Source organism: Ambystoma mexicanum, chromosome 13, assembly GCF_040938575.1.
Source record: "Ambystoma mexicanum isolate Mex_15411 chromosome 13, UKY_AmexF1_1, whole genome shotgun sequence".
In the NCBI taxonomy this organism is placed as follows: domain Eukaryota; kingdom Metazoa; phylum Chordata; class Amphibia; order Caudata; family Ambystomatidae; genus Ambystoma; species Ambystoma mexicanum.
The window spans coordinates 446922568-446950094 of NC_090938.1; the positions used below are offsets into that span (position 1 = coordinate 446922568).

Below are 27527 nucleotides of genomic sequence, written 5' to 3' on the forward strand. Positions count from 1 at the left end.
AGAGGTCAAATCCAGTCTTCAAATATATACAACGTACAAATCCAGGGTCCAACAATTCTAAGGAAACCTACAAAACACACTACCTAATAACCAACTATATACAAATGAAAGAAAAATATAAAGGAAACCTAACACTAATCAACTATATACAATGGCGGTGGGCAAGTCCTACGGCTCACTCTGTGATGTTCCGGGCCAAAGCATCATTGAACTCCACGTTGATGTCCCAGAGGCGGGCCTGTCCACTGTCCCGAGGTCTCGCAGGGATGCAGTCATGGCCTGTTCCAACTCCCTGCGAGTTGCCTCGAGGCACTCAGCCCGCCTCAACGCCCTGCGCCTGGAGTTCTCCGCCCTGACCATAGTAAGCTGTGCCTCTTCCGCCCGCCGCCATTCCACATCTATCCGCTGGCCCAACCGCTGCCACACGGAAGACACTCCCATTCCAGGGTCCTCCGGCCGATGCCTGCCCCTCTGATGTTGATGGCCCCAAGCCATGATGCCTCCCATGCTGAGCCTGCTGCTGCCTCCGACGCAACTGCTTCTGCCAGCACGACGGCAAGCGGGTTGATGGAATCCACCGGCGCCGTCGTGCACGTGCCCTGCCCGATGATGCCGGCACATCCTCCATCTGCTGGGCTCCAGTTGGTGGGGTGTCCACCCCTGCTGGACCTCTGACTCCCGACTGTGGCAGGGATGTGATCTCCACCGAGCTGGCTGCGTTGGTCGGGGCAGGTCCACAGGGGGCCCTGGTGGAATCTGGGCCGGAAGACGGCACGGATAACGACTGGCGCATAGTCTGCACAGAGGAGGTGAGGGCCGCCAGAGTTCCCGACAGGTGTATGAACCCTCCGACCAGGGCCCCTCCCAACTGGGCCACATTGACATGCAGCTCTTCGTGATGACGTGCATGCTCCCCCCAGGAAGCACGCACGTCATCACGAATGTCACGCGTGCGCAACGCGACACCAATCAGGACGGACTCCATACGGTCACGGGTCTCCTCGTCCGCAGGTAGTGGAGTGCCAGATGATGTGGGCCTCCACCCTTCCTGCGGACAGGCCTGGGACGGGGCATCCCTGCTGGTGCATGGTGGTGCAGTCACAGGGTCAGGGACAGTGGCATGCATAGGCCCCTCGGCGGCAACCTGTGCTGCCTCCTGCCCCTGGCCCTGGACTGCACCACTTGCACCAGTGGTACCACCCCCACCAGCCCCATGTGCGGCTCAGTAACGGCCTCCTCCTCTGTGTACACCACCAACCTGGATGGCTCCGCACCGTCTTCCGCCATCGCAAGCCCGTGTGGGGACTTCCCCGCCCCTTGTGCTGCAGCCGTAGTGGCAGACGCGACACCAGTCCCCTCGCTCCTGGATGATGGTAATTCCTGGGAGGGTGGCTGGGCCTTGCGTCGCCGGCCGGTGGAGGCACCCCCGCCGCTTTGCTCCACAGCGCCGTCTCCACCCTCTTCTTTACTCGCCACTGTGTAGAGGGAGACATAGAACACAAGCATCAGGGTACTGTACAATAGTCCCCTAGACAGGAAGCAATAGCACATGAGTGGCACTGTGAAACGTCACTTCCATCATGTCCCTCCACAACACATGGGTCAATGCAGGCAACACACATGCAGAAACAGGCATGAGGCATGCAATCAACATTTGCATCCATGTCCAAGGAATTCTATTAACATACAATGTTGTGTTTAAACTCACATACATCATGGGTCATACTGATCACATGCACACACATCACCGGAGGCTCATGCATCTGGCCTCGTACACCACAGACACAGTGGATACAAGGATAACTAGACTGCATCAGTGATTCAACACATCGTCACGGACATGTGTCATGCATCCATGGCGTTTCAAAGTCACACACACGCTACTCAGACACACAGACATGTACACCATACATGTCCATGACAGCAGCACCCATCTCTCACACCCCATCCATGTCCAAGAACAGAGACAGGCATGCATTCATGTGTACATTCTGCATGCTGCTCCGTATGTTGCATTGTAACATATGCACCATCCGCACCATCCATGTGGTTCACGCATGACTGGTCTCACATGCAGCACCATGATGTCCCTACACACACACATCCATACATGGCCTATGTCACACATACAGGCAAGTAGCTGACTACCATCACACTGCTACATGCCCTGTTTCACATAGCAATGCATGGCCACTTACCGCTCGACTCCAGACGGGTCTGCCTCTGAAGGATCTGGACGTGGAGCGCTGGGTTTATGCATTCCAGGACCCTCGTCTGGATGTTGGTCAGGTGGACCCGGCACCCCTCTGCATCCTCTGCCTTCAAGAGGCGCCGGGCCTTGCTGAGGGTCCTGGACCTGAAGTCCTCCCAGCACTTCTGGACCTGTTGCATGTCGCGGGCTGCCACCCCCTCCACGTTGATGGCAGCCACGATGTCCTTCCAGATCCTCTTCCGTCCTTCATAGTCGGCGCATGAACTTCCAAAGAGGGAATCATAATGCCCCAGGACTTGCTCAACCAGGATACCAACTTCATTGTCACTGAAGCTGGCAGCCCTCTGCCTCTCTGCTGGGGGGTTGCCACAGGTGCCAGATGGTGTTGTGTTGTACATGGCAACCCCCGAGGCAGGTGTGGGTGGGCAACTGGGTCCTAGGGCTGGGCTGTGGAGCGATGGTATACCAGTCGGGAGTCTTCTGTTCCAGCAGGGGTGGTCACAGCAACTGGACCCCTGCAGATGGCTGACGTGCAGGCACCAAATAGCAGGGCATGTGGCCAGCAGGCAGGCAGGCAGCAGCAGATGGCAGGTGGGAGCGTGCTCGGGGATCTGGGGGGCAGCAAAATGGCCTTCTGGGCAGGAGCGTGGTCTTCCGTGTGTTGTCGCATGGCCAGCTTGATACGGGGTGATTTGGCACGTGAAAAAACTGCACGTCAGCGTGTAATTCGAGGAAAGGCCCTTAGCACGTAAGCGCGTCTGTGGCGTTATGCGCGCAGACGTTTCCCTCGTGACGGGTGCATAGTGATTCAGCACGTGAAAAAGCATGTCCGCGTGTTAATGCGTGTAATCGAGGAAAGGGCCTAAGCGCGTAAGTGACATGACACGCGCGGGCATTTCCCTCAGCACGGGTTAAAGGTGAGCGGGGCCAGCAGTTCGCTGTACATGCCTTTCGTGGAGACCGACGTGTGTGTTGCTACTTCGTGTTGTTTCGCGCACCAGCACAACTTCACAGCAGATCAAGGACGTATCTCTTCTTTTGGGCGGGGGTATTGGCTACATGTGTTTTTCATCATCACGCTAGTCTGACGGTGAGTCGCGCACGCTATTTTTACCACTGCGGGTGCCCCTGTGTATCGCGTACCTGTTTTCAAGGTCATAGTAGCCTGTGTGTCCCACGCGTATGTGTTTTTTGTGTCCCTGGGTGCCACCGCGTACTGCGGGAGGTTAATTCCATACACGTGGGCTACCGGGGGTTCCATGCACGGTTTTACTGCAGTTTTGGGGTGCCTGAGCGTTGCGTGACCCGTCACTTCATCACCGGGGTCACATACAGCCTTGCAGGTGCAGGGGTGCTGTTAACATCTTGTATCCCACCCCCTTCACCACAATTGCCCAGGACAATTGTCGTGTACACCTCCCATTGGCACTACTACATCTGTTCCGGCACTACTCCATCTGTGCCATGGCTGGGAGGCAATGAAAGGTGAGGGGTGCCTCAGCTGGGCATTCTCCACATGGCGGGCGTGGTCAGGGACGTGGCCGGGGTGACCAGGAAGTAGAGGGACTCAAGGGTGTCCAGGGTGGCTGCAGAGGGGGAAGAGGCAGGGGTGGGCCAGCTCGGCACAATGTTGTGCCACGTGTTGGTGCAGTCATGCCACCACCCCCTGCAGCTCCGGGAGATGCAGTTCTTGCATCTGGCACTGGCGCCAATGTGACCAGGCAGTCCGTTTCATCGACTGCCACGGGCCCAAGGGTAGTGGTAGCTGCAGGTGCAGCTGTGGACACCACCACACAGGCTCAGGGTCTGCCAGCACAGGTTGCGTTGGCACTTGAAGAGTCCATGGAAGATGTCCAGGGGGTCAGGAGGCACATCGTAGGTGCACGCAGGGCTGCCCTGACCGAGGGACGTCTCCCTGGGGCAGTAATGTCATCTGCTGCCCTGACCAGCCGGGTGTTGGTAAGTGCAGGGGCAGATGCAGCCAACAACACCCCGGTTGTGAGTCTACCAACCAGGACAGTCCCGGTCAATGACCCTGGCACAGCGGATGTTGCTGCGCAGGGTCCATCCCAGGGCACCCAGCAGCCACTAACGCAAGTCAGAGCTTATCTCCATGTTCCACCTGCCACTCCCTCGGCTCATTCCACCAGCGCCACTGCCCATACTGATCAGGCCGGCATAGGCCAGCCACAGTCCGGACCTGCGTCCAAGAGGAGGAAGGTTGCACCTGCAGCACAGGCTGGGACCCCAGACACAGCTACGGCCTCCAGCACGTCAAGGAAGAAGCCTTTCTGTGCGCAGGAACTGGACTTCCTTGTGGACTACGTGCGGGACCACAACCGTGACATGCTAGTGCGGCCGAATTGTCAAACTACGGCTGCCCAGCGTGATACCCACTGGAAGCATGTTGCGGATGATGTGAGTGCATTCGACTGAGGTGCGCACAGCTGCAGAGTGCAAGAAGAGTTGGAATGACCTCAAACGCAGCACTAAAGCGAAGCGTGCCTCTAATTACAACATGACTCTTGTGACTGGCAGTGGGCCAGCACCCGAGGAGGAACACCTCACTCTGCACGAGTCTGTCGTTGCGGGGTTCATTCCAACAGAATTGGTCGAAGGAGTGGGAAAGATGCAGGACTTTGATGCCCCGTCCAGTGAGTGTTGTTGCGTGCTTGTCGGGGTCATGTGTGTTTTACTTGTGTGATGTGTTGTGCATGACTGCCACTACATGTCATGTGTACATGGTTCTCATGTGCAAGTCATGCAATGCTTCACTGATGCGTGCCTGCTGTGCAGGATGGTGGACATGTAGAGCAGACGGGGACTGTCCTCATCACCAGACTTGCACCTTACTCACATGCTAGTCACCCGGATGCCCCTCCGGTCCATGTTCCAGCTCATTGGCCCTTCTGCATGTAGCCTGGGGTGTCTTTCCCCGCAGCACTGGGGCTATGTCATTTGCATGACTGACGTGCATGCGTCCTCTGCCGGCATGCGGGTACTCCACGTAGGCATGCTCCCTTGCCCCCCCACCACTCCTGCACCCCAATTTCACCATTGTTCTGGTGTGCATCATTCAGCGGTACTGGAATGGCCTGTTCAAGCCTCATGTGTACATGCAAACTTCCACCAGCCAACTTGCCAGACACATGCAGTGGGGTACATCCTCTGTCCTTCATGCAGGGTGTCTCACTTGGACTCCGCAGGGACATGACTGCCCATTCATGCTCCATGTGCATTCCATGCATGCCCCTATGTGTCCTTGACTGGATGATCATTGTAGTACGTGTCCAGGATGACCTACATTTCATGGCATTTCATCAGCCATCCCATGCCCACTCTGGCTCAGCCCTGCATCAACACATGTTTAGGGTGTCACAGTCTGTGTGGGGCACAGGCCTCCCCCTGTTTCAGGCCTACTGACTCTCTCCAACTTGTGTAGTGGCTTCTGCACACATGGGTGTACTACTGAGGGTTCATCATGTGTCCTGCTTACTGTCCCATCATCATCTGCTGTGTTGTCAGTTGACTCAGATGATGCAATTGATGCTAGTCAACACTGTCTGCCAATACACAGGTCTCTGGTCACCCTTTCTCTACAATGCAAGGCATCCCTGCATTTTCACTTGGGGAGGGGAGGGGGTTTGCTTATAGCCATGCAACCCATTGCATGCACATTGCACGTGATGCCTGAACTTGCCCTTGCACTGTCTTCACGTTTTTTGATACACATCATGATGTACTTGTTCATGTAGATAGTGGGTAACGTACACATGTTCTGCACTGCATCAGCTCACTTCTGAGCCGTGTTACAACTTTCTACATGCCTACTCATTGATGCAACGTCAAAGTGACCTGGCATGCATGGCAGGTTCTCATTTGTGTGTGACATGTCTGCTTCATGTGTTGGCTGTCTGTGTGATGTCTATGTGTGTGTGTGTTTTATGTGCTTCTGACATGTGTACTGATGTTATTTTTTCTCCACTTCTCAGATGATGACACAATGGAGCCAGAGGATGGTTTTGTCATGCCAGGCACAGGGTTGTTATCACAACAGAAACCCGGCACAAGAGGGGGTCGTGGGGTGGTAGGCCACAAGAACCCACATGTGTTACAGACCATCTTGTCTATGGCTGGCAATGAGTCCAGCCCAGATGACCACTCTGACATCTACGTCGAGTTGGATGTGCATCAGGTCCATTTGTCAGGGGCGAGAGATTCTAATGTTGACGCTCCTCTGTCTGCGACACATGCACTGAGGCGGCAGATGGTGGTGGGACCTCCGCCTGTGGTGGATCGGGACGCAGGGTCACCCTCCACACCAGTCGCTGATGTGCCTGGACCATCACGTTGATGGGGGAATGTAGTCCTGTAGCCGCCGGCGGTGCCAAACCAACAAGGACGGCCGGTCCTTGCGCCCCGCAGGTGTCAAGCCCAGCAACGTGGTGGCCGCGCGCCACCAAGGTATACTGAGTGGGAGCAAGACATGGCTGCCAATTCAGAACACCAGGGGGCAGCAATTGATAACATCACCGTGAGCATGGAACGTGTGGCCCAATCCGTGCTCCCCCCTGCTAGGCAGGTGCTTCTCCAGCAGCGGGCGGCACGGTCCACGGCTCGCTCGCTTAGGCTGGGCATGGCCGCCTCAGAAAGGGCACGCCAGGCTGAAATGGTGTCTTTGCATCAAGCAATTGCTGCTCACGCAAAGGCACACATGGAGGCCCTGAGGGTTGAGTATGATTCACTCAGATCCACTCTGGGTGTGCTCATGATGTCCCAGAGGGTGCGGTCAGAAGAGCGGTTTGCGCAGCTTGAGCGTACCATCTCAGCTGAGCTACGTACTTGCCGGGAGGTGCTTCAGTTGTCCAGCCAGGCCATGCAGGAAGAACTCTGTGTTACATGTATTACCTTGCAAGAGGAAGCACGCGTATCACAGGAGGTTCTGCATGCTGATCTACGTGTCATCGCCGCACAGAACCAGGCTCACCCATCCGGCAGACTTGCTGCCGACGAGGGGCAAGCTGCGCCTAGGCGTGGTCAGGCTCCTGTGCCACGTCTACCTATTCAGGAAGAGGCTGACGCGGACAACGAGATATCTCCCGCACAGGTCGGGCTGTGTAGGCGTTGAGCCCATGGAGGTTTTTTTTTTGTCTCAACATCATCGCATGTGGGTGTTGAGGTGCACCCTGTACCTCCCCCCTCTTGGGTCCCCCCAGGTCGTATGTGGCCATTTTTTCTTTTTCTTTTTAGTTTAGTTAGTTAATATTGTTTTTGATAGTTAGTTTAATTAGGTAACATAGGTTTTTCATTGTTAGTTTAATTAGTTAATATAGTTTAAAATTGCTTGTCTATTGTGCATTCATGTGATGGTGTGGTGCTTTGTGGCTTTTGAAAGCATCCACTGTCTGTTCCAGCTGGGCCCTTCAAGCTTGTCTTGTGCATGTGTTTGCAGCTTGGGGTCCTGACTGACATAGGCCACTCCTGCTTCCCTTATCCATGAGCTCGCTAGGATGGTTTGGTGTAACAAAAATGTACACAAGGGCTTTGGACTTTCCTCATAACTATGGCCTGTCTGCTGCTGTACTACTTGTGTTAACACCCCTAGTGGGGATTGATTGCGTTTTATCCACGCCATTTCTGTAATCAATTTGGGTGGGTACATGAATGATATCTCCTTTAATTGATGTGGATTGTGATGTGTGTTATTTTCTTGCCTGTATATGTGCTTGATGCACTTCATGCTGCAGATGGTAGCCTGCACCCTTTGCATGTCAAAGTCACACTGATGGTGGGAGGAGTTTGGATGTAGGTCTGTACCCTGGCCCAGTGACAACCAGCATGAAGAAACACACACAGGGAACTTTCCAGCCTTATTAACATCTTTTATGCCCTTTCTGCAGGAAAATGACCCTCCAGACTACCTTTGCCATCAGACACAGGGCCAAGAGATACTCAAACCTGGCCACGTTCGGTGGTGCAGACATGCGCATGTATTGCCAAGCAGAAGTACAGAGCTTGTGCTCAGACGTCCGACAGAAGCAGACGTGTTTCCAGGAGCTCCAATCAAGGTGAGCAGCACAAGGGGCCACACCGCAGACCACCTTCCACCGGGCTAAGTAGCACCAGTGCTGGGGAGCTTTGCCAGGCATTGTTGGAGAAGCGCACAGTACAGCTAACATGCATTGGGGGCCAAATGCCAAGTAGCTTTCCAAGTTGTCAGGTGCACACACAGGGGCCTTCGAACACATCCTCGAGTCCCCCCACTCCATTGAAGCATAGTTATTAGCGCAATAGCGTTCCTAGCCAGAAACTGATACAGCGGACAGGGACACCCAGCGAGGCAAAGACTTGTGTGCAGTGCATATCATTTGCATGTGCAAATTGGCACGTGCACTATCTATTGAAATCCGCAGCTGCCAGAACACGACTTGTACTGAAGTTGCACCTCGCTATACGCGTCTACCCAGGGACCATTGTATCATGTGTGATTATTGACGCATTGGTCTTCCATTTCCTGCGCGCCCACGTGCGCCTGCATTTCTGCATTGACAGTGTATGAACCATCACGGGGGCAAGCTAACGTATGGGTACAAAGCAGCAGACAAGAGTGTTTGTTTGTGGAGAGGTCACTTACTTTGGGGCATGAATGGTGTTGTGTGTGTGTGTTTTAAACACACACAGATTAGTAACTCAAACTCTCTTTGCAGCAATGAACTGCTCCTGTTACCGGACCTGAGAGTGCGCAGGCAGGAGGCCAGCACTCACCCCAGAGATAAGTCTCTCTTTGGCTTACATTTGACTCATTTGGTACAATGTGCATGATGAACATGTTTTCTCTGATTGAGTATGTGTTATTGTCAATAGTTGTTTTTTGTATTTTTCCTACTTTCCCTTGACAATCCTACTCCCCTCTCCTGCCCCTCTTTCCGGTTATCCTGAATAACCATGCCTGTCCTAACAACATATCCCTGTCCCTCCTTCCCCGCCGGGGTCTCAGAGGCCTGTGTAAGTTTGACCTTGCAAGCGCACAGACCACGGAGGGGGTGGTTGGTTCGTGCCACTCCTGCGCCTGGACACCGGAGCTGTGACACTACCCATCAGTTGTTGCGTCATCATTGTATATTATGTACCGAACATGGTACCCATCTTGTTGGAGCATTGTTGAACTGTGCTACCTTGGTTGTTCTATCATTGTGCTTGGACATGTGCTTTTTCTGCTACTTTAAGTCATCTACTGGTGACTCTTCCAGGGTTTTTTGGTGCCTACAGGCTTTTTCCCTGGTTTGTGGGTTTGGCTCCTTGGAGTTCTCTGTGATTTGGTATTTTTACTAGTCAAGGTGGCCTCTGAGGGGGCTGGACCCTATTTACACGCAAGGTGGAACATGGAGACCAAGGGGTAGGGTCATCCTGTAGCCAGGTAGACTTGAATGAAGAAGGCTACATACCCCAGACACAGTTGTTCAGAATGTCATGGTGATGTGTAAATGAGGGAGGGCCTTTTGTTGTTGGACAGTTGTTGGCTTGGGCTACAGCGTTTTGGGCACTCTGACATTGTAATTGTGGGGTACTATGTACATGATGTGTTCTGCTGGTCATTGCCTGTTCCTGTGTTGCCTTTACTTTTCAGGTGTCAAGGGTTTGGTGTGGTTTGACATGCTGGGGTGTACACATGGGCAATGTTCACATGTGATGTGTACAGGACACTGAGGGTCACTTGATTTCACATGCATATATTGAGTGCATGTCCCTACTGACACACACAGTTGCACAATGATCCACCACACTTACAACCACCCTTCCATGGCCACAGGTGCACACAGATTGGCTTCTCGGGCCCGCTGTGTCCCTGCAGCGCATGATCTATGACCATTTGGGGATCCTGTACATGCGTCAATTGGTTATTTATTTAATTTGTCTTTTTCATGGGATGCTTAAGGTGTATCTGCAACACAATGGCTGCTCACTGTGCTGTGTGCTGAGCAGTGTGTTGCAGGAGACACACAGCACACGGGTTCAGGAGTAGGGATTTTTCCTTGCCCACTGTGCATGTGAACAGGCATTCAGTGTTATGTTCATGCTACGACTGGTGGAAAGCATTTTTGTATGACTTGGTATGTGTGGGAGGTTGTTGGTCAGTCATTTCATCTGATTCCATGTCAGTCGTCATTGTCTCGGGCCACTTTCCATTTATCACATGTGACTTTGTATCTTATTGGTCATGTGTTGGCCTTTTGCTATTGCGTGCCATGTCATGTTGTGGCAGACAAGGGTGATGTGGGTTGGGAGGGTTTGGGTGACATACCTGGGATTGTCATGGCCTGTTTTGCGGGGGGCGGGTGGTGTGATACACACCTTGCATGTGTTTCTTTTGGTCACACAGGATTGGTTAGGTTTAAGTAGCTAGTGATGTAGCACTTCCATGGGAACATTCTCGGGGTGGTAAGGTTCTGACAGTTGACTGTCTCTTTGTCATCATGTATTGTCACCTTGTATGTGCCAGGCCTGTGTGCACGCCACAGGGGTGGGAGTTTAGGTGAAAAATGTGGCCACAAGCTGGTTACGGGCTGCCACGCCACGTGCCCTATCCGCTCCCATGGGTAGCGCCTGTGCCTGTGGTTGGGGATGTGGGGGCACCACCATGTCCACCGGTATACCCTGCCGTGTTGCAACATTGTGCAGGACACATGCTGCCACAATGATCCTGCACACTACTGGGGGTGCATATAGTAGCTGCCCGCCAGAGCGGTAAAGGGAGCGGAAGCGTGACTTGAGCACTCCGAATGTGCGCTCCACTATGCCCCTGGTTGCAATATGGGCAGCATTGTATCTTACCTGGGGTGGTGTGATGGGATTCCGGATTGGTGTCATTATGTGGTTGCTCAGAGGGTAGGCACTGTCCCCTGGGGAGGTGATAATGGTTGTGATTATTAGGGTTTGTGTATTTGTCTGTGTGTGACTTGCATGCATGTGCACAGGCATTTGTACTCACCTAGAAGCCACGTGTCGCCATGCTGCCCAGCTTCCAGGGCCCGGCTCAGGGCGGACATTCTGTATATGAAACTGTCATGGGTGGAGCCAGGGTAGTTTGCATAGACAGAGGTGATGATTCCCTTTGCATCGCATACAACCTGCACATTGATGGAATGCCAGTGCTTGCGGTTTCGATAGATGTGCTCAGTGGCCCTAGGTGGACGTAGGGCCACACAGGGGCAATCTATGGCACTGAGCACTTTGGGGAAGTGTGCCACCCTGCAAAAGTCCTGGACCACGGCCTGCCTTTCTGCGGGTGTTCTGGGCATGTATTTTTGCCTGCGGACTGAGGGGCGCGCAGTCATAATTGCCAACACCTGGTGTAGGCAGCGTGACTGCGAGGCCTGTGAGAACACATTTTACAAAAGTCAATCTGGCTACACATTGAAAGTCATGTTCATCTTGTTTGCTTTATGCCATAGAGTCTGGTTGCATAGCTTTACTTTACCTCTGATCACAAAAGCACGTCTCAATCTGCTCCACACCAGAGAAATCCTGGGGATAAGAAGTCAATCCACTACGACAACCTGCAGACTCTGTAAAATCCGACTCAATCGAGACAGTTTGTCACCTCTTGTTAAACTGCCCATCCTTAAATCAAGAACGCAGAGCTTTTCTGGCCCCTCTATGGATTGACTCTGTGCTGATAGAAGAAGACACATGGTGGTGTCGCCTTATCTTGGGAGAAAAGCCCCGTTGAGCCGTAGCCACGTCTAAACTAATGGAAGCAGCCTTCATCAAAATCAATGCCAACTACTATCCACCCACTGCCGCTGAATCTTCAACATAATCATACCGCATACCAACAGAGGCATCCCCTGTCTGTGCCCCTTTTTTCGCCGTCCTCCTACCAGGCGTCGATTGCCACGGAAATCTGTCAACGACTCTTACGGGCTCAACCATTGACATTACTTGACTCGTTAATCGCCTTTTTTTTTGTACATAAACTGTGCTCCTGCAATCTTGAAGAAAACGAAGAAAGAAAGAAACAAAGCTTTTGACATTTCACGACTGCTCTCTTGTAAAAATAATTTTCTTTGATTACACACAAGTAAATAAAAAAATAAAAAAAAGAAGAACGTGTCTTCATTTTCTGCTGCCACCCAACTAATGCCTCTAGGTATTAGAAGCTAGGCTACCCATCTCTTATAAGTTTCGTAGTTCCAGACAGCACACACTGTGTCAACCATTTTACCTGAAGAGCCAAGTTGTACAGAAGAGCTGGAATCCATTACAACACTTCTAAGCTGTAGCTACGATCTTCCAACTCCTGGTGGCAATCATTTGCTATACGTCCTTGAAGCTGGTGGCCTGATTTGCCTTAAGGCTAAGATCCATTTTAAAGGCGGTGCCCCATGTCCCTGTCACCTCCCTCAGAAACAGAGGAGAACTGGGCAACGTGGAAGAATGAGTCCCAATTGGAAAGTCCAATTACCAAAACGATTGTAAACTCAGTGTGCATCATGGTTTGTCTCTTCGGACTGGTTGGGAATGGAATTGTCAGTTTCCTCCTGGGCTTCCGAATACAGAGGAGCAAGTTCACTGTCTACATTCTCAACCTGGCATTGGCTGACTTCCTGTTCCTCCTCTTCAGTCTATTAGTTATGATAGTTGTCACTGTTGTCATTGTACAGGCCTGTGCCAAGACTTAAACAGCATACTGAAATTTATGGCCACAATCTTGCTCTTTGGCCTCTTTGGGTACAACGCAAGCCTCTACCTTTTGACAGCCATCAGTGTGGAGAGAGGTTTGTCAGTACTTTTCCCGATTTGGTACCAAAGTCGCCGTCCGAAGCACAAGTCCAGCGTGGTATGCAGCCTCCTATGGATTCTTTCCACTCTGGCAACAGCTGCGGAATTCTTTTTCTGCGATAAACGGGAGTTCATGTCCGAGGATCAAGCAGCCCTCCGCAGGATCAATGAATGGTGCAAAATTGTGTATTATTCGATTGATCTTCTCAATGTCCTGGTTTTCACCCCAATCATGGTCCTCTCCAGTTTGACGCTGCTCATTAAAGTCAAGAGAGATTCCTTAAGACGTCAACCCTCTAAAACTGTATCTAGTTATTGTAGCCACTGTTGTCTTGTTTCTTATATTCGCCTTGCCGATTAGGTTGATGCTCCAAGTGGAATACATGTATCAAACTCTTTTGCCAATGTTTAATGTTGATATGTCTTCACTGCTCTGCTCCATCAACAGCAGTGTCAACCCCTTTATATATTGTATCGTGGGCAGGTGTGGTAATCAGAGTGGTTCCTTCCAGGTGATACTCCAGAGGGTCTTCAGGGAAGATGCAAAGGAGCAGAAACAGCAACATCTAGTGGAAACAAGAGGCAGAAATGGATCAGAGACTGAAGTCTAAGAAGAGGACAGTAGTTAAACAATATAAGAGTGCAAAATGTGTATTTAGATCCAGATGAACTAGAGAAGTCTCAACGTCTGTCAATCAGATTCATTAGATATGGTAACAAATAGTAATTTACAATCACATAAATACTTGGTACTCTTGATTTTATGCCCGACTATGCATCGCCTGGAGTAGTATTTGTCTTTTTGCAGTTCCTTGACAGTCCTTCCTAATCTAGTCGTCTATTTATGAGTGTGAATGAAGTCTACTCGAATTTGGTCCAAGTTTGTTGACACCATACATTTCTATAATTTCACAGATCATCCTGTTGGTCCATTCCCCACCAACCTCCATCAAATGAATTGAACGCAGACCGCGCACCATTCCAATGACTGAAGTCTGTGCCCTTTCTAAACACAAATCCTTGCCTTACAGGATCTATTTATAGTGGGGTCACGTCATTTAAAAAGAAAACATATTTCTGTGCCTCTTTGTGGTAGAGAAATTAAATGACAAGAGTGGCCCATAGCACTAATGAATTGCACATTCCCCTGTGCCTATGCAAACAGGTGCAGTGGAATGCTTCTGTTTTCTGCTAATTGTTTAGAGCACACCGCTTGTGAATTCGAGATGCACTTAAACATGCCCAGAAACAACCCCTTATTTGGACAATTCTACAAATGGGGTGAAACCCGGCATCTGAATGTGTGAATCTATGAAGTCTTTTGTGAAAGCAACGTGCAGTAGCACCTTGAAGCGATTATTATGCGCAGAATGGAATTACCATACTAAATGGCCCCAGACTCAAATAACTGGACAGACCCAAAGAATATGGCAAAATATTACTTTATTGTCAGTTCAAAATAAAGAAGGGCAATCTGGTGAACCACAAGCAATATAGACTGCACACTCCACCGATTTTAATTACACAAAGGCTTTACACCTCAATATGCGTAAGCTATGATGCCATCCTACGTGGCAAACTTAAAACCTATCGAAAGGAGAGGTTAGTTAAGGGAACATATGTACCTATAGTATGTATAAGTGTTAATAACTTCATTGGCTGCCCCTTATCTATTAGGCACACCTTGAAATACCTCTAAATACTTTAAATACTGATTATAACAGAATAAACTAGCGGATTGACCTTTGCGACTTTATATAACAGGTTGCTACATGGACCCATATAATTGGTTGACATTCTCTCCCAAAGTTGGACTTTCGGATCGTTCGCAGCACATAAGCAAAATGAAATCCAGATACAGAGAACAATGTCAGACTACTAACCGCTTAATCCAATTGGTCTATCATCTCTCAGCGTTCAGGCCCTTAGCCAAAGTTTCTCCTTTGTAGTTAATGTTAAAGTTAAAGGTTTGTATAACCCGAACTGGTACCACTTGCATGGTCTCTCGGCATTCTGGCGGCTCGGCAAAAGAAAGAAGGAGCAGGGGTTACGGTTAGGAGCAGAATAAAGAGCAAGGCAGTTGTGATGTGCTGTTGGCATTCAGTTCGGATGGACTATTCACTGAGCCTGGGAGGCGGGCGACATGTGGTGTGCAAGATTGAGTGTGCTATGTTTTGTGGTTGCGGTGCTGTGAAGTGTGTGTGGTTTGCTATGCTAAGGAGTTTTGGTTGTCTGCAGTGCAGTATGTGATAGGTGTGTGCAGAGGGTTGAGTGTTAGTATTAGATTTTTGTTAGCAGCAGATCTTAGGCTTTTTCTGGTTCCTTAGTAGTACCTATCCATCCTCCGTTTGCCCTTTCTAGTTGTATCAGTGAGGTTGCCTCTGAGGTGATGGGCTCCAATGCTGTACTGCTGGTCCTTTGGCACCCTGAACTGCGATTACTGGCTCTATTTCTGGATGGGGGCTTGTTCTCTGCCCAACAGTGATCAGCGGCGGGCGGGGGGTTCTTTGGCTGGATTCCCCTCAGGAGTTTTAGGTGTCTAGTAGGGTGGGTTCCCTCTTATTTAGCCTTACCCACAGGTAGGAGGTTCATTGACTGCATTCCTTGCAGAGTTTAGGTTTCTGGTAGGGGAGGGGTCATTATTTGGGCTAGTTTCCTCTTATTTGCCCTTACTCATGGCATACCTGGTGGTGATCTTCCATTCCCCCATTCCCCTCCCTGGGTTTCCCTTTGCCTTCTTCACTTGCAATTCTAGCTTATCACCTTTACTTTGTCCAGATGTTCTCTGATTGGGTCGAGGGTGGGGTGGGGGTGGTGCAGTGCTTCTCTTTGGTCTTAACCCTACCCTGTTTTCCCAGTAGTTTCTCCCTTTTGCCATGCTTGCTACATTGCACAGTGTATGGGTGTCGTTCAGTCAGTTTCGTTGTGCTCGGAGTTTAACAGCTGGTTTTTAGCAATTTCCTGAATTTTGTATATTCCTCAATTTTTTGAATTTACCTGGAGGGGAGGATTCACTGCTAAGCATGATAATGCTGAACCGCCCAGCTTTTTATTAGTGTATCATTTGGGTTCGAGGCAGACGTTGTTGCTGGATCTCACAGTTCTGGCTCATTTGTAGACAGAGAATTTCTTTTGGATGAAGTCTGCCACCTGGCCGCGTACTGCTCTGTGCATTGTGCTCTGGCTTTTGAAGGCGATTCTCTTTCTGACCGGGAGCCAGTTTAGCATCCTAAGAGCGGGTGTGATGTGGTCTCTTCTGCTGAGTTTGAGGAGAAGTCTGGCTGCTGCGTTGTTATATTTGTTGTAGCTTCCTCAGCAGGTGTTGTGCTATTCCGAGGTATATGCTTTTATCATAATCAATCCTGGACATAATGAGTGATATGATGGCTAGTATTTTGTGTGTGAAGGAGAGGAATGGTAAGATCGTTGTTATTGTTTGCAGGAGCTAGAAACATTTTCAGACTATTGCATTGGCTTTCAAGTGTTAACTCGTTGTGCAGGATGGTGTCGGTGGGTTTTGCAGTTCGGTCGGCCATGGCATGTGTTGGTTATTTCCTCTGTCTTCCGGTGTGATTATGACTTCAGTTTTGTCCGGGTTGATTTTGAGTTTGTTAATGTTCATCCATTGGTAGAGCTCCTTGAGACACTCTCCTAGTGGTGCGTTCTCTTCTAGTATGCTACGGAATTTGAAGATGATTTGTGTATCGTCTGTGTAGTTGTAGCAGTTTAGTCTGTATCTTTTGATGAGTTTGATTAGCGGTGTCATGTAGATATTGAAGAGAAGCAGGGATAGCGAGGAGCCATGGGGTACTCCACAGAAGGAATCCTATGGAGTGGATTTGAAAGGCTTTAGCCATGCTTTAGCCAGATCATTTCTGTCCTTACCACGAGGAAGGACTTGATCCAGAGCACTGCTGTGTCAGTGACCCCTATTTCTTCCAGTATTTTTATCAGGATGTGGTTGAAGGTGTTGAAGGCAGCTGAGAGATCTAGTAATATCAGTGCTGATTTGGTGTTGCAGTCGGCGTTCATCTTTAGGTCAACCCAGATTGAGACTAGTGCTGTTTCAGTTCCTCTCAAGGGTCTGAATCCTACTTGTGCCTGTTCTAGTAGTGTGTTATTTTCAACATGTTCCAATAATTGTTGGTAGACATAGGTCTCTAGTATTTTTGCCGGGTAGGGGTTGTTCGAGATTGGTCTATAGAGAGGCCTTCCACATCGTCTGTTTTGTCCTTAAGTAGAGTTTTGATGTAGGACGTTTTGAAAGCTTGTGGTACTTTTCCTGTTGAGAGAGATTGATTGAAGAGGTTTAGCTAGTATTCTGATGGTGTGTACTGTGCGAGGATTGATTTGTAGATGTCTTGAGGGCAGGGGTCCATCGGGGAGCCTGCTTTGTTGCACTTTTTCACCACATTTAGTAGTTTTCTCTCCATATCTGTTTGAAGCAGTGCTTTTTGATCGTTGGTCCCGTGGTTGGTGGTAGCTGTTGGATTGATTGGTCGATTGGTCTGCTTTGTATCACTCAGTGCATGCTAGTGATTTTGTTCTTGAAATGTTCTGCAAGACCATTGTATAACTTTTGGGAGGGTGTCAGGGAGTTGTTGCATCCCGGCGGGTTTCTCATCTCATTTATGATGTTAAATAGTTCTTTTTGAGTGAGCGTTGGTTGTTTTTGCAATCCGGTCGTCGTCGTATTTCTTTTTTGCTTTGAGAATTTTAGATTTGTATGCTCAGGTTTGTAGTAGGTATTTTTCTCTTTTGCCTTGGTCATGGTTTTTCCTCCATTCTTGTTCTAGTTTTCTGTTGATTCTATTCATTGCTTTCAGGTGGGGTGTGTACCATTTTACCACTCTTTCTTTTTTGAGGGACGAGGCATTTTTCTGGGCAGATGTCATTAATGGTTTTCTGCAATACATTTCTGGATTAGGCTTGTTTTTCTGTATATGTCTGTTGCATCTAACAATGTGATCTCTGGCTTTTAGATTTCTAGTCGCTCTTTCAAGCTGCTGTTTTTGATGGTTAAGCAGTTTCTTTTTCAAATAGATAGGTATTTCTCTGTTTTTTTAGGTGAGTTTGATGGTGTTTGGATCACGGAAGGGATGATGAGATGGTCGCTCCATAGTATTTGGCTGGGTGGTGATGTTGTGATCAGACTTTTACTGGCAAAGATTGCATCCAGGGTATGCCCTGCTTTGTGTGTCGCTCCTTTCACCGTCTGTCAGAGATTCATGGTCTCAAAGTTAGTGGTATCTGTGAGCTGGGGTTCTCACCTTCGAACTATGGCTAGGTTTGTGGCTGCTTCTATGAAGGTGTCTGTGAAGGTCGCGTCGTAGGTGGTGGCCTGTAGATTAGAATGAAAGTGAGGTTTGATTGTGGGTCTGTGCTGAGTTGAAGGACAAGGAATTCACATGTAAGTATTTTTAGAGGGTCGGCTATTTTTACTTTGAGGTGTTCTTTGTAGGCTACTGCAAGTCCTCCTCCTCTTTTCATTTTTCTCTTTGCACTTGAAATTGTCTGGTAAGCAGCTATGTAGGATCATTTTGAAGTCTTCAGCTAGCAGGTTTCTGTAATGAATAGGATGTCAATTCCCCCGTCACAGAGTAGGTTGTAGATCTCTGTGGCGTGTTTGGACATCGATCTTGCATAGATTATGGTTGCAGTGCAATGTCCTCGTTAAGGGTGGTTTTATTGTTCCGGCTTGCGCTTTTGTGTGGTTTTGTTGTTGATTTTCCCTTTCTTCTGTGGGTTGTTGGGTGTGTTTAGTTGATCTAGTTTCGTTGTTGAATTGGTCAGTTAGGTTTCTTATTGGGTTAATGGCCTGTTCTGGTTCTTCCTCGGATTCAGGTTGGTGATGGTGGAGGTTACCTTGGTGTTTGGTGATGTACGGGGTGAGGGTGTGGTTCCTCAGTCTTCTAGTTGTTTCATTCTTTTTCCTTTGAGGTATTGGTATCCTGCTGGTGTGTATGGGCATCTGTTCTGGTGGTCTTCTGGTCAGGTAGAGTGATTTTAGTCTTTTTTCAGAGGCTGCTCCTGTTTCTGTGCTGTTTATGGGTGCACATTCTGTTGGTGTTCTGTAGTTCGGTGGTGTGGGGGGTCTCTCGTGTTTTCCTTATGGTTGTCTGTTCATTTTGCTTTCTTTTGCACCGGCTGGTTCTTAGTTGAGGCATAGTTTGTTCTGCAGGTATTTTTCAGATTGTCTCACAGTTACAAGTGGCTTCCTGTGATTGGTGGTTGTTTGCTTCATGGTTTATAATGGCTTCCCATGATTGGTGGAGCAAGGGGGGGTGCAGGGGCATTTGCCCTCCTGTGTTATTATTTGTGTTTCTGTTTTCCCAGTAGTTGTTCTCTATGTTTTGGTGTGAGGTTCCTTTAAGTGTTGTTTCCTTGTGTATCTTCTTTAATTGGTGGGGTTGCGGGCTCTTGAGCTAGTCTTTGTCCGGTTGTCGGTTAGTTGAGCTTGCAGTCTGTTCTTTGCTCTGGGATCTTTGAGGGAGTGTGTGTACACCCTTATCTTCAACCAGAGCTTTACGATGGCTCTTGTTTTCACCCTCTGAGTAACGTGTGAGGAGACCCCGAATTTGTCTATTTCAACCTCTTATTTACTGCTATTTGATTTAATTGTACTAGCTGCTATTACTCCTGTTGGCCTCTGGAGACTTGATCACTCCATCTCACATATGCTTTCTACATTTTTAATTATCCAATACTTGGCATTGGTGGATGTTTTCTTCTTAGCTTAATCTAAGAGATATATGTTTCATGTCCATGGCTTCTCTTCTTGACTCCCTTTGTGCCTTGCAATTATTATCTGATCGACATCCTTGATCCCAATCCAAGAGGCTCCTCTTCATCCTTCACACAGAGCTGTTTTTCCAGCGTCTCCGGTCCCTGAAGCCTTGGTCTGTTCCTGAGGTAGCTTAATTAAGTTCAATATGAGTCTGACATCCAACTTTTTCCCCATGGGCGCTTTAGTCATATTATGGGTTCTATCGCAGCAAGCTTCTATATGTCTACTCTACCTTGCATTTCCATGTATAGACATTTACTTGGCCTCTGCTCATTTGTTTCTTTAATACTCATGAGTTCTTCAGACTTGATTACATGTTTCTCTTATTGCTTCATTTACATCTTTCATTCTTTCGAATAGTCATAGAACGTTTTAGTGCGTCCATGTGTCTTTACTTTAAAACGTCACTCTGCAGCTCGTAGATTTTCTTCATATTTCTTCAATGTTCATTGCGCTATGTCTACATCCGTCTATTGTCTCAGTACGAGGGTACATTCAATACGGTTGTCTGAGTGCATAACGTCTCTCTTCACTTAATGCGGCATCGGGACAATGCCTGGCGTCAAACTAACGACAGAGGTGAGGGGGACAATGCCTGGCGTCAAACTAACATGACAGAGGTGAGGGGGCGGAGCTTAACAATGACGTATTTGTCCGCTCCTCTACAGCAGCACATTTTTTGGTTCAAGAATTAGAGATGATGTAGCGGATCTCATCAGTTGCATCAAAAAACATTTTGGGAATCAGGCCCACAGTGACTAAATAAGTGTATTCAGTACAATGTATTATTCACTTTTCTTAATTTTACTATTATAAATGTTTTCATCTTGTGATCTTAATTTGCATATATTTTTTCTTCTTTATTCTTCTGCATTTTTGGCCCGTTATTCAATTCTGTACCAATAGTTTCGCAATATCCTTATTTAATTTTAAATATGAATCATGTGCTAGAAATATACCCGGGATGAATATAATAATTTAAAAAGACTGTTCCCGCTTCACAAAACTATTTTTAAGAATGTGCCAGAAAATGTTCATGCACATCCCTCGTTTTCCTGAGAAAACGATGGGCAGTTTTTAAGATATTATGCTGGTCTAAGATGGAGAGGAACAGGGAGGAACCCATGAAGAATGGTAGGGGCAGCTCCTCTACAATGAGGCACGGGGTGCCGACCATCTTGGATGAGCCAAAGACAGCCCAGGGAAAGCGTTCCCAAGCAGTCATGGTTTCCTTTAATAGTTGAACTTCCCCAGCGCATGCTCAAGGAGGGACCATGCAAGACAGGGGCCGCTTTGCTTCCCCAGCCTTGTGAGGCGCAGGCTATGGAACTGCAGGCCTCTCTGTGCCTCCCTGCACATTTAGGTCTCCCTGGACATTTTTTGGGTGACGCTCAGCTCTCCCATGCATTTTCTCAGAGTGTAGGAAACTCTCTCTGCTTCCTGGCTCCTGTTAATGCTGTGTGGGAGCCAGAGGGACTCCATGGAAAATGGCATCAGGACCCGGGCAGCAGGTAAGGAGAATGTTTTTTTTGTACTGAATGTCTGTAGGTTTGTAGATATTTATGTATGTGTGCTCAGGATAGCTCAGGCGCAACGTGCTCACCTTGGAAGCAAAGCGACATAGAGCAACACAGGTTCGATCCCCCCCCGGCCGCGCTTAGAAACCTATGGGTATTAAGCGTGTTATAAATAACCAATCATATCATACTAGTGCGAATGAATGAGGGTCTATGCTGTATGTGTGCTCAAGTGAATAGAGATATTAATAGATGTTTGAAATGAATGAATACTTGCATGTCTGTGTGGGGAAAGGTGGGGAGTGAGCCTGCAATGTTAATGTCCTGGCACACTCCCCTCTGACATTGCATGTTTTTATGGCCATCAAGAGTAAAGTAAACATGATTTACTCGTAATGCCCTTTTTGGTTTCACATGTCAAGACTGGTCTCCGTCGGTGGCCAGTCTATATATATATTGTACTGTGGCACAGTAAAACTTGTATCCAGAATGGGCCACCAGCGTAGGCCAGTTTTGCCAAGGTAGCACGAGGCTGAGAGGACCAGTATCATTACTGTACCTATACATTGAGCGCTTTTGACTGTGGATATAAGCCTATTAGTCATAAAAAGAGATTTTGCTTTGATACATGTTACAAGACCTGCTGGTAAATGTTTTATCCAGAGTGGGGCTGCAGGTAGGAAAATATAAACAAATATAGGAGACCAATTCAGAGAATCTTGGCTGCCAGTTGATTTCATGATTGGAATTTAAGATCTCTTTACCAGTTTGGCCAGTTCAATTGATTCAGGAGTGTTAGTGACTATATGATAACTATGGTAGTTTAAAAGAACCGTCCTCAACCCAAAGTTGCCCTAGGCCAGGGTGACCGGATTTTCAAGATGAAAAACCAGGACAACCAACAACATAAAAGAAGGACTACCCTCTAACAGCCCATTCCCCAACCCTGCATCCCCCCTGAAACAGCCCCCCCCCCCCTCCCATCCATTCCACAGTATTTTCAGCATTGCTCTTGGTCCTATACATTGAGCGCTTTTGACTGTGGATATAAGCCTATTGGTAATAAAAAGAGATTTTGCTTTGATACATGTTACAAGACCTGCTGATAAATTTTTTATCCGGAGTGGGGCTGCAGGTAGGAAAATATAAACAAATGTATTTGTGTGTGTGTGTCTATGCAAGAATTTGTGTATCTGTAAGTGGCTGCATGAATGAGAGAGTGTGTGTTGTTTGAGTGCACAGGTTTATCTGAGAGCGTATGAACACTTTGTGGGTGAATGTGAGTGAATGAATGCCCTATGTATGCTAATGCGTGTGTGTGAATGTAAGAGTGAATGAAGAATGAATGATGCCATATGAATGCTGATACGTGTTGCTTGAATTTGGGAATGAATGAGGAATGAATGCTGTATGAATGATGAATGCTGATGCACGTGTTTGAATGTGAGTGAATGAAGAATGAATGCTGTATAAAGGATGAATGTGCTCTTTGAATGATCAGTGATGATGCGAATGTACCAGCTGGGAAGCAGGCTTCTTATTGGGGGATTGGGGAGGAAGGGCGAGCTACACAGGATGACTTTTTTTTATTGTTCAGAAGAATATTTGCCAATACTGGACACACACATTTGTTACTGGGCAACAAAGGGGAAGGAAGCATATTGGGAGTTCTTAATTGTGCAGGCCCACATCGTTGGGTCCAGTCTGGGCAAGTTGATTTACTGTGGCATGGCATTTTTTACTGAGCATTAAAGATGAAGAGATCATAGAGTTTCTGTGTAGTACTGTGGGCCAGACCAGGTAGAACACTAATTATGCTGCCTTCAACATTGTTGGGGCTAGTATGGACATATTTCTTTACTGATGTTGGGCATTTTGACTAGGTAACAGGAAGTCGTCATGATGAGTGTTCTGACGTGGTACTACCGCCACATTGGTGGGTCCAGTCTGCTAATGTTTCTTACTGTGGCAGGACATTTTTTACTGGGCCTCAAGGGTGAAAGCATCATGATGAGTGTTCCTGCGTGGTACTGACCCACGTTGATGGGTCCAGTCTGCACATGTTTCTTTACTGTGGCACGACATTTGTTACTAAGATTCAAGGTTGAAGGCAGAATAACAAGTGTTCCTGCTTGGTTCTTTCCCCCACTGGTGGGACGAGTCAGTGAATATTTCTTTAATGTTGTGTGGCTTTTTTTTTACTGGGTATGAGGGATGAAGGCATCGCAATGAGTCTTTGTATGTGGTACTGGCTCACATGGCTGGGTCCAGTCTTGGCGAATCGTCACAATGGCATGGCAATATTTACTGGTCATCAAGGGTGAAGACAGCATGATGAGTGTTCCTACATGGTACTAGCCCACATTGGTATGCACATATTTTCTTACTGTGTCATTGCATGTGGTACTGGAAAAGCCAACCGGAGTATGTTCATGTATGGTACTGGCATGTATTGGTTCTGCCTCAATGGACATGTATAGGCACAGAAAACATGAACATGGTTTGTATACTTGCATGTAATGTATGCAAAGGTCTCATGAAAAAGAGCTGGCAAATGCTCCTCTACAATGTTGATGACTTTCATCTCTTGGATTGTTTTATGTATTTAGCATACAAAACCAGTTGCAAACTGCCTTTTGCCCAGTTTTGCACAGATGGTCTGCTGGCTATCTGCTCTGCACTGGTTATGGCAATGGATCCATTCCAGGGGCATTGCCTCTGCTTTACCTTTATGAATGGACAGCACGCACTTGCATGCGTGATCATGGCAGCTAATCCTTTCGTTACCGTGCATCTCATGCCAATGCACATTCATTGTGTCAATCCACCCACCTGACGCTAACACCTTTATTTTGGTAATGCTGTTTAACCATAAAAGCTTACAGATTCCAACCATATGAAAAGATCCACAGAATAGGTAGGTAATACAAATATAACTTTAGTTTACAACAGTACAGAATTTCATATTTTTTCCTAAAATATGAGCTGAATATAAAACTTGCAGAGCCGCCCAACCACAATGAGGAGATCAAACAGGCAGTAAAAAGAATAATGCTGGTCCGCATTGTATAAAATGAATTTCACGTACAACTGTCTTTCTGTGTACAATCGGTAAATGATTGTACAATGGACAAATTAAAATGTAAGTGATACAAAAAGGACAGAAGTCCCACATAGCTGTAACAGTTGCATTTTGGACTCGTGGCTTTGAGCGGAAGACAATGAAGACAACATCTGATCATTACCTTCATGTGGCAGCTATAGGAGACCAATTCAGAGAATCTTGGCTACCAGTTGATTTCATGATTGCAATTTAAGATCTCTTTGCCATTTGGCCAGTTCAATTGATTCAGGAGTGTTAGAGAACGTTCTCCTTAGAGCCACCAGAGTTTTGCGCACATTAACTTAATAGAATTATTATGCCTAGTGACTATATTACAACTATGGTAGTTTAAAAGAACCGTCCTAAACCCAAAGTTGCCCTAGGCCAGGTTGACCGGATTTTCAAGATGAAAAACCGGGCCAACCAACAACATAAAAGAAGGACTACCCCCTCACAGCCTTTTCCCCAACGCTGCATCCCCCCTGAAACAGCCCCCCCCCCTTCTCCCACGTCTCCCATCCATTCCACAGTATTTTCAGAACTGCTCTTGGTCCTATACATTGAGCGCTTTTGACTGTGGATATAAGCCTATTAGTAATAAAAAGAGATTTTGCTTTGATACATGTTACAAGACCTGCTGGTAAATTTTTTACCAACTGGCCTCTGTAGCACAATCAGTTAATGCATGTGCCTGGTACCTATAAGGTTGGGAGTTTGAGCCCAGCCTGCTATGGCAAAATCCTGTGTGTATTTTAATGTATACTTACTTTACAATTGTTGCAGATCTTCCCTTTCCACAAAAAACGGGACTGGCCTCCATTCCCCCAAAACCGGAACTGTCAGGATGGGGGGTGGGGGGTGCTCAATTCCGGGACTGTCCCGGCGAAACCGGGACGTCTGGTCATCCTGGGCATGATCTATCTTGTTTCACAGTGCAAGCTGCTTGCTACTGTGTTCTCCTCTCTGAGTTCTTTGTCATTTGTGCATCATTAGCTGAGTCTCTCAACCGACCTGTTGGTGATCTTCACTTGATAGATTACAATGAGTTGAAGGTGGGGGATGGGTGGAAAAGAATAGAGGCCACTGGACTAGAAGAGGCCCCAGCACTGTCCACAGTGTGGAGGGCCCCATGTCCGGAGGAGGGCTGGGCTCAACATTGTCACTTTAAAACACAAATGTGCCTTAAAAAAAGACACAAGCTCTGTACCACTTCTGCTGCGCTGGCTCGGCATACTTCCAATGGTTCTGTACAAGGTTAGCAAACATAGTCAGTGCGCCTGCCCATTGAATTTAGAAAGATGCATATATCTCTCTTTTTTCTAGTTTGTAAATTGCTTCTGTAGAAGATTATTTCAGTTTTTGGGATTTGGCAGCAGAACCTATCAAAGGCCGGTATTCACCGGCCAGTCAGTAAAAATGTAAGAGCAGGGTGGTTTCGTTAGGTTGCTTGCGCCAAATCTTTACCAACTTATTAGTTAAAAGAATTACATTTCGATAGGTAATTTACTCATTACTTTCTTATTGATTATGTATCATGTTTTGTTGTGATTTAATAGAAAGATGTGGCAACCTTCTTTCGTTTGGAGGAACGTGCAATAGTTTCGCCCTTAACGAGCTTTTTCAAGGCACAGGTATAGTTTGTTATATACACACAGTACAGTATGTGTCATCATCTAAATAAACTCCTCCACATGAATAAAGAGTGTGTTGACCTTTAAGCACATCCCTACACAAGTTTTATGCAAGTAGTATGCTTCACGTCAAATTCAATGTTACTTCACATTTATGTCACACATGCATTGTTTACATACAAACATACATTCTCTCACACTTGACGAGCATGTAGTAATTTGCATATAACAGTTACAACACATTTGTTGCAATATGCTGCTAAATAAACAAGCTTAGTGGCTCTATTATGTTCAACTTAAATAGTACACTGGGCGGTTCCATTCATTCGCAGTTTTTCGTTACAGATTATTCTCTAGTTGTCCTTTAGTGTTTCATAGGTATAAGTGATTGATATAGGGTTCAGGTATCTCTTAACTCTTTAGGTTGATTGTCTTAGTATCCTAGAGGGATTCCTCAGTACGCTTGTTTCTTTCAGGATGGCGGTGTTCCGCGTGTAGCGTACTGCGTAATGAGGAATCCAGTTTCTTGCATGCGAGAGTGGCGATTAGATTTGTTTGGCGGGGGGTGTGACACTTAATGTTATTCATAGTGACCAATATTGACATAGATTGTGGGCCTATCTTCACGAACTTAATTTACACTGACCATCATTGTCTTAGATTGTGACTGCAGTTCGCAAAAGTAATTTGCAGGCACAATTACTTGTGTCGATCGTAGCCGCAGGGTCATGAAAGTGATTTTCAGTAGCAACCATCCTGGTCTACACTGTCGCCACAGCATCATGAAAGGGATTAAAATGATCCTGTGCCCTTTTTGTGTAATGCCATCTAATGGATTTTGTTATGTGTTACCATAGAAAACAAATTGTAAATTGTATGCTTTTTAGCCTATTATTCTAAAAAATTTGCGGTAAAATGCACCATTTCAAAACAGCATTATACAACTATTCTCAGAAGTAAACTCTGCCCAAATCCTTCACCTTACAGGGACCCCCATTCTATGCTCAGTTGCTGGCACTACTTCATTGGAGATGTAAATGCCCCTCCACTAACAATACTCCCCTGCCTCTTCTGACCTTGAATAGTTTAGAATGCTAACACCCATGCACAGTAACTGCTGCTAGGTTTGGGGGCCAGGTAACACCCCTTGTTTCTACGCTAGGTGAGAGATGTAAGGTCATAGGAAAATCATTACTTACATCTTCCACCTAGTGTAGCGCTACGCATGCCCCTTTATCCAAATGATCATTATGCACATTCTGCATGTGTGTGCCCCAGGCCAGCCTGGGAGGCTGCGGGGCAGCATGTACTTATTTGAGGAGCTTAGGGGAGGGGAGCTGCCCTTCAGAAGGTCTCCAGGCAGGGGGCAGGGCAGAGCAGTCCTCCCAGGCGTTGGCTCCTGCTTGCATTATACGCTATACCTTTCTACTTCTAGCCTCCAGTGCTTAATTTGTTTTCTGAGTGCACAATCATTGGTGGGGCGCAGGATGAACCG

The 27527-nt window shown here is 47.5% G+C and overlaps 1 pseudogene; it reads left to right on the plus strand.

Moving 5' to 3' along the window:
- Positions 1-13605, plus strand: part of LOC138520428 (proto-oncogene Mas-like) — a 34707-nt pseudogene extending 21102 nt beyond the window's left edge.
- The last annotated feature ends 13922 nt before the right edge of the window (positions 13606-27527 follow it).